Consider the following 14290-nt stretch of genomic DNA (forward strand, 5'->3'; position numbering starts at 1 on the left):
GTTTCTGTGATATTTAATCACCAAATACCACTTTCAAGGATAAGCCGTTTAAACTTGGTTTTAGCAAGATTGCAGTCAGTCACATACTTTTACTCACTCACTGCATTTCCTTCATATTTTCATGCATTTGCACTAAAGTTTGTCTATTTTTCCTTTCCCTATGGAAGGTCCATAATTTACAAAAGTATTTGGCTTGATTTCCCACATATACATAGGCTTGTATGCAGTATAGTTGTAGCCATGTTCCCATGTCCCAGGATATTAGAGACGAGGCAGGTGAGGTAATATCTTTGTTGAAGAGCTGTGTGTGATTCGAAAGCTTATCTCTCTCACCAGCAGAAATTGGTCCAATAAAACACATTACGTCACCCACCTTGTGTCTCTATACATATGTTTGGCAGAATTAAATATTTTTATAACAGATATTGATTTATTTTATGCAATTCTTAGATTTTTTTAAAAAAATTAATAGATTCCAAGACCAGCAGGGTCCATTGTGATCATCTAGTCTGACCTCCTGTATAACACAGGCCACAGACCTTCCCCAAGATCATTCCTAGAACAGATTTTCAGTTGCGTGAAATCATGGGTGTTAAGCACTTTTAAAAGATATTTATCTATTTAAATTTTAACAGTTGTGGGAAATTATCAGGGGATGTCAGACCATAATTGTTTAATGACCGTAGATGTTGCGAGTCAAAAAGTTAAAGCTTTATAAGTGATAAAACACAAATTGTCAACATCACCTGTCAAAAATACAAAATAAAAAGCAGCATTTTTCTTACTTTACCTATTTGTAAATTTCAACTATCATTGATGGTAGTATTTCTTCGTGTGTGTGTGTGCGCGCACGTATGGTGAAATCAATGTTTACTGACATTTGGTGATAAAAGTCAAATTTTTCCAAGCTTACTTATAACGACTGAGGAGAGTGAGTGTTGGAGAGTGAAGAGGCTATTGAAAAGTAAGCTGTATCAACTGTCATCTGTTGCTATGTAGGAAGGATTTAGGACAGCAATACCGTGCTTTTTATAGACTCTGCCGAACAGCGATTTATACTCAGCGATTATCACAGGGACTAACCAAAACATATTTTTTTTAAGAAAATCAAGTATGCAGTTCAATATATTAAAAAAAGTTTGAAATCTGTCACTGTGCAATAATTAAGTTATTTAAACAAACAGCCTTGTGTGAGGCTTTTCAATCCTGTCCCTCAGTCACTGTCTTGAATAGTAGGCCTGCTGGATGTGTTTTCATTGAAAATTACAATTGTATCTCAAAATGATCCTGAGACCAAGCTAAAGTAAGTTTATCTGAGTCATGGAACCCTAATTTCAGAATTCATTCCATTTGCCCAGAGCTTTTCCTTGGAATAGTTACACTGCTCTTATGCCCATTACTGTTCTGAAACAATAGGTGAATATTCAAGTCTTTCTCTATACAGTGAGCTAAAATCTTTGCTCACATATTCTAGTGTAAATCAGGAATAATGCTACTGAAATCAGTGGAGTTATTCCTAATTTACAACAGTGTAAATTAGACCAGAAATTGACCCACTACGTCTGAAGAATATTGTACATACCAGAATTACATAATACTTCAAGAGTTCTTTCTATTTATGAGTTAAGTAGTTAGTTACCATCAATTTGAAAACTATCATGAAATTGACTTTGAAGGACCTTCTTAGGCCAGGTCTACACTACCCCCCTAATGCGAACTAAGGTACGCAACTTCAGCTACGTGAATAACGTAGCTGAAGTTCGAAGTACCTTAGTTCGAACTTACCTTGGTCCACACTCGGCAGGCAGGCTCCCCCGTCGACTCCGCGGTACTCCTCTCGCCGAGCTGGAGTACCGCAGTCGACGGCGAGCACTTCCGGGTTCGACTTATCGCGTCCAGACTAGACGCGATAAGTCGAACCCAGAAGTTCGATTGCCAGCCGCCGAACTAGCGGGTAAGTGTAGCCAAGGCCTCAGTAACTTCTAGGAAAGCATATTTTCAGCTGTGATATCAACAATGATATCACTGGTCTACAATTTTTGAGAAGTCATCTGCTTCAGAGATAAAATGTGCTATTTATTATGTATTTTGATGTGCTGAATTCAAATATGACAATTAAAACAACTGATGGGCTACTGTTTCTAAGATATTTAAGTTTTTACATTTTATGTCTATGTATATTGTGTAGATAGTAGAGTTTTAATCATAAATTGTAAACCTAGGTCTTTTCATGTGTTTATGGTTGCTTTACATGATAATATTTCACCTGTCCTGTTTATGTAACACGTTAAAAATCAGCAAAAGGGTTATATAAATAAAATTTATTATTAAACAAAAGGCAAAAAACTATTATGTACATAGTTTAGTCCTATTCGGTGTCTATTCGGCGCTTCTTGGCTTGTCTCTTGTATTCATTAAATGGAGCATCTCTTGTCACTGTCCAGCAATAGTCTGCAAGAATTGATGGGCTCCATTTGCCCTGATAGCGTTTCTCCATTGTTGCAATGTCCTGGTGAAATCGCTCGTCGCTCACTGCTCCGCAGTTCGGTGGAAAAAAATCTAGATGAGAGTGCAAAAAATTTATCTTTAGTGACATGTTGCAACCAAGGCTTTTGTATGGCTTGAGAAGGTTTTCCACCAACAACCTGTAGTTGTCTGCCTTTTGTTTCCGAGAAAATTTATTGCCACTAACTGGAAGGCTTTCCATGCCATCTTTTCCTTGCCACGCAGTGCACGGTCAAATGCATCATCTCGAAGAAGTTCACGAATCTGAGGACCAACAAAGACACCTTCCTTTATCTTAGCTTCACTTAACCTTGGAAATTTTCCACGGAGGTACTTGAAAGCTGCTTGTGTATTGTCAATGGCCTTGACAAAGTTCTTCATCAGACCAGCTTGACGTGTAAGGGTGGTAACAAAATCTTCCTTGATTCAACAAGTGGTGGATGCTGAACACTTTTCCTCCCAGGCTCAAATGACTGTCGGAGTGGCCAATCTTTCTTGATGTAGTGGGAATCTCTTGCATGACTATCCCATTCGCAGAGAAAACAGCAGTACTTTGTGTATCCAGACTGCAGACCAAGCAAGAGAGCAACAATCTTTAAATCGCCGCAAAGCTGCCACTGATGTTGGTCATAGTTTATGCACCTCAAAAGTTGTTTCATGTTGTCATAGGTTTCCTTCATATGGACTGCATGACCAACTGGAATTGATGGCAAAACATTGCCATTATGCAGTAAAACAGCTTTAAGACTCGTCTTCGATGAATCAATGAACAGTCTCCACTCATCTGGATCGTGAACGATGTTGAGGGCTGCCATCACACCATTGATGTTGTTGCAGGCTACAAGATCACCTTCCATGAAGAAGAATGGGACAAGATCCTTTTGGCGGTCACGGAACATGGAAACCCTAACATCACCTGCCAGGAGATTCCACTGCTGCAGTCTGGAGCCCAACAGCTCTGCCTTACTCTTGGGTAGTTCCAAATCCCTGACCAGGTCATTCAGTTCACCTTGTGTTATGAGGTGTGGTTCAGAGGAGGAGGATGGGAGAAAATGTGGGTCCTGTGACATTGATGGTTCAGGACCAGAAGTTTCATCCTCTTCCTCGTCTGACTCAAGTGAGAATGATTCTGGTGCATCAGGAACCGGCAGTCCTTCTCGGTGGGGTACTGGGCGTATAGCTGATGGAATGTTTGGATAATGCACAGTCCACTTTTTCTTCTTTGACACACCTTTCCCAACTGGAGGCACCATGCAGAAGTAACAATTGCTGGTATCATCTGTTGGCTCTCTCCAAATCATTGGCACTGCAAAAGGCATAGATTTCCTTTTCCTGTTCAACCACTGGTGAAGATTTGTTGTACAAGTATTGCAGCATATGTGTGGGGCCCACCTCTTGTCCTGATCTCCAATTTTGCAGCCAAAATAAAGGTGATAGGCTTTCTTAACCATAGTGGTTATACTGCGCTTTTGTGATGCAAAAGTCACTTCACCACAAACATAGCAGAAGTTATCTGCACTGTTCACACAAGTATGAGGCATCTCTGCTCACTTTAGCTAAACAGAAATGTGTCCCTTTGCAAAATCAAACACTGACAAATAAGAGAGCACGACACTGTATGATTTCTAGAGCTGATATAGGGCAATTTGTTCAGCAGAGTGATTTAAGCTTCGTTATGATTGCATCATCCATGACTTCTAGGAATAACATGATGCAATTCATATCATGTATGACGCAATACCAGCTTCAAGTATCAGGGGGTAGCCGTGTTAGTCTGTATCTACAAAAACAACAAGGAGTCTGGTGGCACCTTAAAGACTAACAGATTTATTTGGGCATAAGCTTTCATGAGTAAAAACCTCACTTCTTCGGATGCATAGAGTGAAAGTTACAGATGCAGGCATTATATACTGACACATGGAGAGCAGGGAGTTACTTCACAAGTGGAGAACCAGTGTTGACAGGGCCAATTCAATCAGGGTGGATGTAGTCCACTCCCAATAATAGATGAGGAGGTGTCAATTCCAGGAGAGGAAAAGCTGCTTCTGTAGTGAGCCAGCCACTCCCAGTCCCTATTCAAGCCCAGATTAATGGTGTTGAATTTGCAAATGAATTTTAGTTCTGCTGTTTCTCTTTGAAGTCTGTTTCTGAAGTTTTTTTGTTCAATGATAGTGACTTTTAAATCTGTAATAGAATGACCAGGGAGATTGAAGTGTTCACTTACTGGCTTATGTATGTTACCATTCCTGATGTCCGATTTGTGTCCATTTATTCTTTTGCGGAGGGACTGTCATGCAAGGGACTTGCATGACACCATGCAAGGCACTAAATTTAGCCGTATGGAGTGGAAATCCATCAACCTCAACAAAAAACTTGCACAGATACAGACAGACATCATCTTCCTCTCCAAATGCAAACAGATGGACATCATACCAAAAGGACTGAAGGTAAAAAATCCATTGCAATCAACATACTACACTGAGTATGGTGAGAGACTGTGCCACACACTCTCAAAGAAACTGAGGAACCACCTGATCAGCATCCTGTACAGCAGACAGGAGAAGATCAAGAATGAGCTCTCAGAACTGGAGACTCTCATACAATACCAGCCTTCTACACAAACTTCCACGTGGCTGGACTTTACAAAAATGAGACAAGCCATTTACAATGCACACTTCACTTCTCTACAGAGGAAAAAGGACTGTAAGCTATCTAAACTAATACCTGCCACTGGGGGCTATAACAATGGTACCCTCAACTCATCTAACAACATTGTCAATCTTTCCAACCACACACTTAGCCCAGCAGAAGAGTCTGTCCTATCTCGGGGACTCTCTTTCTGTCCCACCATCCCCACGAACATGATACAGTTCTGCGGTGATCTGGAAGCCTACTTTCGTCGTCTCCGACTCAAGGAATATTTTCAACGCACCACTGAACAGTGCACTGACCCACAGGAACCCTCCTACCGACACTACAAGAAGAAGAACTCTGCGTGGACTCCTCCTGACGGTCGAAATGACAGACTGGACCTCTACATAGAGTGTTTCCGCAGACGTGCACAGGCTGAAATTGTGGACAAACAACATCACTAGGTAAGTGAATGGTGCTTTAAAATGTGTTAGGTAATGAGTTAATCAACATAAATACCACTTAGAACAGAGTCATTTCCAAAAAGGAGCTAGCTGCTCGGGATCAAGCATGGAGAAGAGTTGTAGGTCTAGAAAATTGACCCCAATCAGTAACATATTTGAAAGAGCTACTCATTTGCCCAATCTAGATCAGCTCCTGGTGGACATAGGTGCTGTAGCAGAGGGGTTCATATGCTCTAGCAGCGTCCTCTTGAGTCTGACTGTACCATTAGTCTGTTCGCTCCCTGGTCTGTCTTCCAACAGCAACGAATGATAAACCAGCTCTTTCCCTATTCTCTCTGAGGTAATTGGCTCTCCACAGTGGGGTAGTGTTGAAGGCTATGCCTATACCAGAAAGTTGTACTGCTTTAACTGTACCATCTAGTTAAAGTGGCACAGCCCCCCTAGTGTGGAGTCTGTATAATGATGCTTATACCGCTTCAGCCATTCCCACATGGCAATGGGAATATCAGTATTGGTATAAAACAGGAATATCAGTATTGGTATAAGTCACCTTTTTACAGGTATAACTGCCTCCACCCTAGGGGGTTATGCCACATTTTACTAGACTGGTAGATGGAGGGAGTGGAACGGTATATGTTGTTGGTGTCCAGAAGAAAAGAGACTGAACATTCAAGTGTTAACAAAACGGGGTGTGTAAATTGCTAGCCTGAATTGGGACAGAGCAGAGCTTGTGGCGCGCAGAGCAGAGCGCTTTTGTTGCCAGCAGCTGGGGAGGGTTTCTTCTGGTGGGCACAGACAAGGCTCGTTTCTGTTGTGAGAAGGTGGTAGCAAACCCCAGTTAACCCTGAAAAGTGTCACACCATCTCCACCACTTCCAAGGCCAAATTCAACGATTGAATAAGCGGGTACAACTCCCGTCAATGTAAATAGGTCTTGCACTCATACAAGATATGGTTGAGTTTATTCCCCAGTGAATATCATATATATGTATTTTACAGTCATTTGCAAATCTATTGAATGCCTAATTGGTGTAAATTACACTATTTTGGCCACTTATACCTATCCTGTGACCAAATTATAAGAACTGTTTCTGTCCGTATTGAATCTGACCTCTATTTCTTAAAGAATTTTCCCTTATCTCTCTGATATCATCAGCTGACTATATCCATGTACTCCAAGCTTGACAATTTTTCTGTCTCCTCCCCACCATTCTATACATGTGGGAATGACTTGTAATCTCCCTGAGAAGTAGTCCCATTTGGAATGGCTCTGTTGAGTAAGTGGTAATATCTGGCTGATAACTGTCCTTGGAGAAGGGTAAGAAACAATGGCCCAAGCAGAAGAGACAGTGTTGTGTTGTGGACTGTAGCAGCCAGTGGCTTAGCTTTCTGTCAGATTCAGATGCAGCTTTAGTTTCTCTTCGTTGTGGATTGGATAGTAATTAGAAAAACTCCACCCCTTCTAGGAAAGCAAAAGTTCAAGGGAAGCGCAAAGCTAAAGCCAAACAGTCTCCTCTCTCTTCTCCTGCCCCCAGCCCCAAGTCTTCCCTGGATCCCAAGACTTCTCACTGTGTGCCCAACTGCCACATTGATATGGTAAAGAGGTGAAAGGAGCATCTGTCCTCCTTCTCTCAGAAGCTCAGGGCCTTGGATCCCTGAAGGAAGCAGGTGCCCAATTCAGTCCTCACATCAATTCTGCTGCTCTGCTCAAAGCCCCTTTTTTTCATCCCTCTTCAAATTTCTTGTCAATCCCATGGATTCAGCTCCTCCTCAAACTGCCTGCCATCTAGTTCCTTCCATCGAGAGACCACAGCAGCTGTGCTCTGCATTCATGCTTTATCTCGTCTGTGCCTGGGTGTGTCCCTTACCGAGAAAAAGGATCTGTTGTATGTCTTCACCATTTCCCAGTATATTGAGGGCAAGCGCCTATCAGTCCTGAGAACAACAGGCCTTGTCAATACCAGTATTTAAAGTTAGCTTGTGTTAGCTGACATACAACATGTTTAAAAGCCTAAGGTAGACAAGGTGCATGCTGTCTTAAACACGTGCTAAGCTGGTTGAGTCAAAACCAACAACATGGATCACAAATGGTAGGAACTCTGTTGGAGTGCTAGCCGGCTTTTGTTGAAAGAAACAAAATTTTTAAACTCAGAACACTAGGAAATTCTGTTAGCATTCTTTAAGTAGGTTTTTAGCTATGGCACATTCAGGTGTTTTAAACCCCAGTATCTATACCACTTCAGTTTTTGTAACTGCTGATGCCCTCTTCAGTGCCCAGCTTTACAAGCACATGAGGTATTTTTTAAATTTCCATGTACTGAAGCAACAGCTGGCAGCTTGAAGTTCAGACTTCAAAGCAGTGCCAAGCATGAGTTCTAGATCAAAGTGGCCGTTACAGACAGAGATTTAGTGGCTTATCTTAACTTTCTGCATTCTGGTAGCCATTTTGGACTCCTACACTGATTTGATTAGAATTGATCTAATCAAGAAAAACTGTAATCAGATATTCAGATAATTGATTACATAGTAAAGAGTCCGTCACAGGTATATGTTGCATTTTGCTTGCATGATGTGATTTAGTGGCCTTTATTATTGTTTGTCAATAGCAACCCTCTCTTTTCTCCATTATTCTTCAGTTATCTCAGGATGACTGTTTTTGGCTAATTTCCAAGGGCCAAATATAGCCTTCCGTCCAATTAATATTAATTTACTACATGACGAGACCTATTGAATTCAATGGGACAACCTGTGGATATGGGTTAGAGCAGTGTTTCCCAAACTTGGGACGCCGCTTGTGTAGGGAAAGCCCCTGGCGGGCTGGACCAGTTTGTTTTCCTGCCGCGTCCGCAGGTCCGGCCGATCGCGGCTCCCACTGGCCGCAGTTCGCTGCTCCAGGCCAATGGGAGCTGCTGGAAGCGGCGCGGGGCGAGGGACGTACTGGCCGCCACTTCCAGCAGCTCCCAATGGCCTGGAGCAGCGAACCGCAGCCAGTGGGAGCTGTGATCGGCCAGGCCTGCGGATGCGGCAGGTTAACAGACCGGCCCAGGCTGCCAGGGGCTTTTCCTACACAAGCGGCGTCCCAAGTTTGGGAAACACTGGGTTAGAGAACCGCTGAGCTGTGGTTCCAAGTTCTCCTACACTTGATCCATACCACAAAGGAGAGGATACTTCCTTCTGTTATGAAAGAGATTGCCCCCTACCCTCAGAGATGCATATATTTATATAAATCATTCCAGCTTTTTTGTAGTGTGAATATTCTCTGTATTTTTCTTACTTTTTAATATATATTTTAAGGAGACAACTGTACTTTTAGGATAGAATGTTCTAGCAGGAGGAAAACTGATCTCGACATGCAGAAGTTAGTCCCTCTGTTCAGTCTGTGCAAGGTTATGGCAAGGTGCTATCCCAGAGCATGTCCCCCTCATGACATGGCCCTGTAGGCACACTGCCCTCAGTTCCCTCTTGCTTCTCCAAAATAACTTGTTCACAGCCCAGAGCACATAAAGTAATATTTCACCTTGCTGGGGTCCAGTTTATTAAGTCTTCATAAAAATCCAGTCTATTTTGGCCCATCAGACCCAAACCTTGCCCCCTGGTTAAGAGATTCCATAGCCTGCCTTCCTGGGCTGTGCACTGCTTCCCCCGTGGGTTAAGGGATTCCACAGGCCCCCTTTGTGAGGCAATGTAGTGGTTCAAACTGGCTTCCCCCAGGCCAGGTTCCAGCCTTGCTTTACAGAGACTCTCTCCCAGAGTCCACTAGCTGCTGGGTTTTTATCCTATTCAGGAGAGAGTTCCCTGATTTAATACCTGCCTCCCGTTCCTCAGCTTGTCTGCTGCTCCCTTAAGGGGCATGTTATGGAACAGGGTTGGCTGGCCCCGAGACCCACTACTCCTTAAAGGGGCCAGACCATCTTGTTACAAAGATGTTACTGACATTGTCAAAGAAGCAATTGGCAAGATTCTCCATGATCTTATACTTCCCCCTCCCTAAATGCACTCTTGTGGTTTTAATATCAGTAATTTCCATTCACACTGGCATTGCACCAGTAGACAATGTCACATTGGAGGACCATACAGAGGTTAGCTTTTCTTGAAACAAGTCTTATCCAAATGACGGTGGTTATGCATGTGCAACATTGACAGTACTTCTTGTGTGTGGACATGAGATCTGTGCTGGGGACATGAGATCTGTGCTGTAATGGTTAGCACACTATATTTCTCTAACGCAGGCAAGGCTTAAATAGGTCCTCTTGTTTGAAGTTTAAAACAAAACACTTGTTTTGAGGGGGGGGAAAGACGCAACTTGTCTCAGAAGACTTTTTAAAACAAGAAATTTACATTGCTATGATATCCTTCGATGTTTATGCCAAGTTTCATACTGGTGTTGTAAGAGGGAGTGCTGAATAAGTATAGGATTGAGAAACAGGGGTGAGAAATTTCCATGTGACACATTACTTCAAAGGTAACATGCCAATCTCATTTGTAAACATTGAATAATTCTGGATCTTGACCTCCTTTTCCTCCTCCTCAGTCTGAGATGTGTGGGTTTCTTCCTACAAATACTGAAGGCAAGTGTGACATGCCCCTGAGGCTCTGGGGCATGGCCACACCCCTTCTAGTCTTACTCCTCATTCTCTGCTAGTTTGGAGCAGGAGTGAGCAAGATCTTTCTTCCCACTCACTCTTCTCCTTTCAGAGACTATAAAACATAAAGGGTGCGCTTCTGAACAGATCAACCCACTCGTCTTCTATCTGCCTGTTTCCCTTTCCCTAACCATGGCAGAGCAGACTGAATGGAGCAAGCTTAAGGACACGAGATGCTCCATCTGTGACTAGACCTCAGAAAGGACAGGGAGTTCAGCCATCTCTGCTCCCAGCCAGTGTGCCTTCCCTCTGCCTAGAGAGAGGGACTCAGAGGCTGGAAGGGTTATTGTTGCATTACTGCATTACTCCATGTCAGTCAAGACTTCTCTGAGACGCCTCCTTGAAGGGTAAGTGTTCTGTACTCTTGGTACTCAGCAAATTGGGCTGTCCTCATTGATCAAGAGCTCTTCAGGGTTAAGTCCAAGACTTCCTATGAATCCCCCGGCCTACCTCTAAAGAGAAATGCTCCATGAACCCACACCAGTTCCTTATGTGGATAATTAGAAACTTTGCCAGTGACTCAGAAGCTTTTATGACTACTTTATTTCCAAAGAAGATGAGCTGTTTTCCGGGATTTACTCTTCAATGTCAGTTATATATGGGATGATGAGCATTAGGGGTTAGGGACTTCAGCAGTAGGCTGAGACACAAAAGGGCATATTAGATTCGATTTATTAAAGAAAAAAAAAAAGCCAGAAGGTACGTTTCCTAGCCCCAGAGCCTCAGGGAATAGCCTGAATTGCATCTGGTATGTGCAGAAAGAGGTGCAGATGAAATGTCTTGGATTGGAAGAGAGAGGAAGTGGGAAACAAATTTTCCGTTATGACACATAAAAGAACTTTATTGTTTGTGGAACCGGATTTTTCCGAGGTGCTGAGCACCTGCAACTTCTATTAGCTTCCTGTTGGAGTTGTGGGTGGTCAGCACTTCTTAAAATCAGGGCTGTAACATCAATTTCTATGAAATTGGCAGGTGGTTGCCAGCAATATTTATGAAAAGACCTTTAGGCCTAGACTGTCAGACCGCAGAAGAAATAGTGTTAAATTCTAATCTCTGATTTACAAGTCTGGCAGCACACCCTGCTCACATGGAGTGTGATTTGAATAATGATGTGTCTACTCCTAATCTCATTTACCCTGATTTAATCCAGGATTTTATTGCATTAATGCTTGCTAACTTTAATAGGGCTGGTGATGCAAACAAACATTCCTGTAATTATCTATCTTTCTAGGAAGATATTTTCATGACACTTTTTTTTTTAAGAGGGTAAAAACGCAACTTGTCTGAGAAGACTCCTTAAAACACAGGGAACTGGATTTTGCCCTTGTCTGCATCTTGCAATCAATGGGTTTTCAGTTTGTTTTGTGTTTTGGTAGATACAGTGGACTTTCCTTTGTTGTCTTCATAATCAAAGGCTGTAGAGGGTTGGATTATTGGGTTAATAGAATGACATACATGTGAAGGCAGCTCTGTCAAGGAACAATAAGCTGTTACCAATATGTGTAATTTGTGGCATAAAAAGGCTTAGGCGAGGTTCTGTGCTCTGATATAAAAAAAGAATCATGTGAGTAGAGACTGGGAATTTGTGTATATTTTTCTGGACTGGAGAGGGAAATGAATGTTTGGGCTGTCACTGTGGCATTTTTTAAAACAGTGGCTGAAATAAAAACTTCAATATTTCAAAGTTGAAGTGTTTTTGTTTTGCATAGGGATTTTACCCCCCCCCCCCCAGTGAAGATCATTTGGAGAAGAAAAATCTTTTCACCAATAAATAAATACATTAGAATCATGGGAAAGATTTTTTAAACTGAGGACTCAAGGCACTGGATGACTCCGTTAATGCTCTCATTAGAAAATCCTGCTGTAAAATCCTGGTGTGTGAGAGGATTCTGCACAGAGAATTTGTGCTTCTTGTTGCTCACTGAACCTGCATGTGTCATAGGCAATGCTTTATGCTTTGTTTAATGCATTACACTTTACCATAATATCTGCAATTTCTTGTTTCTAAGAATGTTATTTTTCTAGATCAGTTTACCTACTTCAGATTGTGTGACTGTGAGAAGAGGGAGGAAGAACAAAGATGCAGCCTTTTAAATTAATGATTTCAAGAAACATCTTGCATATCAGCAAGAGAGCCTTTGCTATGCTCTCAGCAGAAATATTTATACTAGACTAAATATAAGAACTGACTCTCTTGGGTGATCTTCTTATTCATGTCTCAAAAAAAGTATTATCTTGTGTGTGAAGGAAGCACAATTATATACACCTATTCTATTCTTATAAACTCATAATTCAGTTTTTCTCTATATAAAGAACAATCTTGTACTTTCTAAGCAGGTACTGGTGGTTTAACTCTTTTGGAGGAAAATGGGGCCTCCACTGCACAATTGTTTCTATGCAGGAGCTTGAATAGAGATGCAGAAATAGCACAATGGGGTCTGTTTCCTTTCTTTCTGCTATGATAGGGCAGAGAGCTGGCTGGTGGATGGAACTTTCAGTGCCCCTCCACAGCTGTCACAATCAGGGCAGGGAGTATGTGGGGGTGTAGTTGTTGTCAGACCCAATGGGTCACTGAAACTGTATAGAGCCTTCTCTGTATTCAGGGGCGGCTCTATGTATTTTGACGCACCAAGCACGGCAGTCAGGCGGCTTTTGGCGGCATGCCTGCGGGCGGTCCGCTGGTAATGCAGATTCGGCAGCATGCCTGCGGGAGGTCCACCGGTCCTGCAGCTTCGGCGTACCCGCCACCAAATTGCCGCTGAATCCGCGGGAACGGCGGACCTCCCGCAGGCATGCCGCCGAAGGCTCCCTGACTGCCGCCCCCACAGCGACCGGCAGGCCACCCCCCGTGGCTTGCCGCCCCAGGCACGCGCTTGGTGCACTGGTGTCTGGAGCCGCCCCTGTCTGTGTTGCTGTGATCATGGTGAGAGAGTGAGTGCTTCGACTCAATGGCTGTTGAAAGCCTCGCCATCTCTCCAGTGCCATGAAGGTTATGGGAGGGGGAGAGGCAGGGGCTTCTCTACTGCTGTTCAGCTATTTGGTGACAGGAGAGCTGGTTGCAATCAGCCTCCCCAACATACTTGCTGCAGCAAAGCTTGGTGCCACTCCACTGTCTGTGTGTTAAATGGAACAAATCCTTGGCTGAGGATTAAAAAGTAGGAATGAGTACTGGAAGGAATATTGCAGGGCACTAGCAGGCGACTCTGCTGTAGTGCAAAGTACATCACTCATTTTAGTTTCTACTTAATCTCCAGCCTACTCAAACCCTTTGCAATCTCACTGTTTGTGCCTTTGTAAGATATTATTTTCAGTCTCATGATTTTGCATTTCTGAAATTCTTCTATAAATCTACATCAAGACCAAACTTGTCTTCATTTTTAGTGCCTTCATGGTCTATCCTTTTGCTTCCGGTCATCTGTAATGCACTATGAGAAGTTGACTCCCACCACTACTCTGCCAACAATGTCCACCTTCATCGCCTATTTGTTAAATTGACAAGAAGCATCTTTCTGCTTTTTCCCATGTTGCCTCTTACACAAGGGAGGCTTTTCTGGTAAACAGCCACAAACATGGGTGGCGAGTATAATAGGCCGGGGGATGCTGTGCCTCCCCAAACAGCCTGGTGTGGCCCCGCACATGCTATGCCCCAGCCGTCCTCCTGTGATTCCCGGGGCTCTTCTGTGACCCAGGCCGGCTGGGGTTGGGGCAGGCCAGCCTGCCACCAGGACTCGAGGTGGCTGGTGCCAGGGCCCCCATTGCCCACCCAGTGCTCAGGGGCTGGGGGCGCTACTGCCATGCTGCCCGGTGCTCCAGGTCTGGGGGTTGCCCAGGCGGCCTGGGGCCGCGGTGGGGGTGCTTTGGGCTCCTGAGGGGGAGGAGAGCAGAAGGGAAGGGGAGGGGCTGGGGGCTAGCCTTCCCCAAAGGCCGGTTCACCGGCCACCCATGTCCACAGTATTCTCCATATCCTCTGTCATATCCCTCCTTAAAACTTGACAAGGGTTAGGCAGCTGGTATTTTGTGACCACTGCTTTCATCCTGACCAGTTTTG

The 14290-nt window shown here is 43.6% G+C and overlaps 1 protein-coding gene across 28 annotated transcripts in view; it reads left to right on the forward strand.

Annotated features, from left to right (window-relative positions):
- The window catches only part of SH3KBP1 (SH3 domain containing kinase binding protein 1), a 335079-nt gene that overhangs the window by 84767 nt on the left and 236022 nt on the right, over positions 1-14290 (forward strand). Inside the window, exon 1 of one of the 28 annotated variants that reach the window (XM_065579696.1) lies at positions 10230-10589. The exons of 26 other annotated variants lie outside the window; for them this stretch is intronic. The gene's annotated coding sequence lies outside the window, so the exon portion shown is untranslated. Of the gene's footprint in view, positions 1-10229; positions 10590-14290 lie in introns of those variants that run through there. One more of the 28 variants, XM_065579682.1, reaches the window with a different exon arrangement.

The sequence above is a fragment of the Chrysemys picta genome, chromosome 1 (genome assembly GCF_011386835.1).
Source record: "Chrysemys picta bellii isolate R12L10 chromosome 1, ASM1138683v2, whole genome shotgun sequence".
NCBI lineage: Eukaryota > Metazoa > Chordata > Testudines > Emydidae > Chrysemys > Chrysemys picta.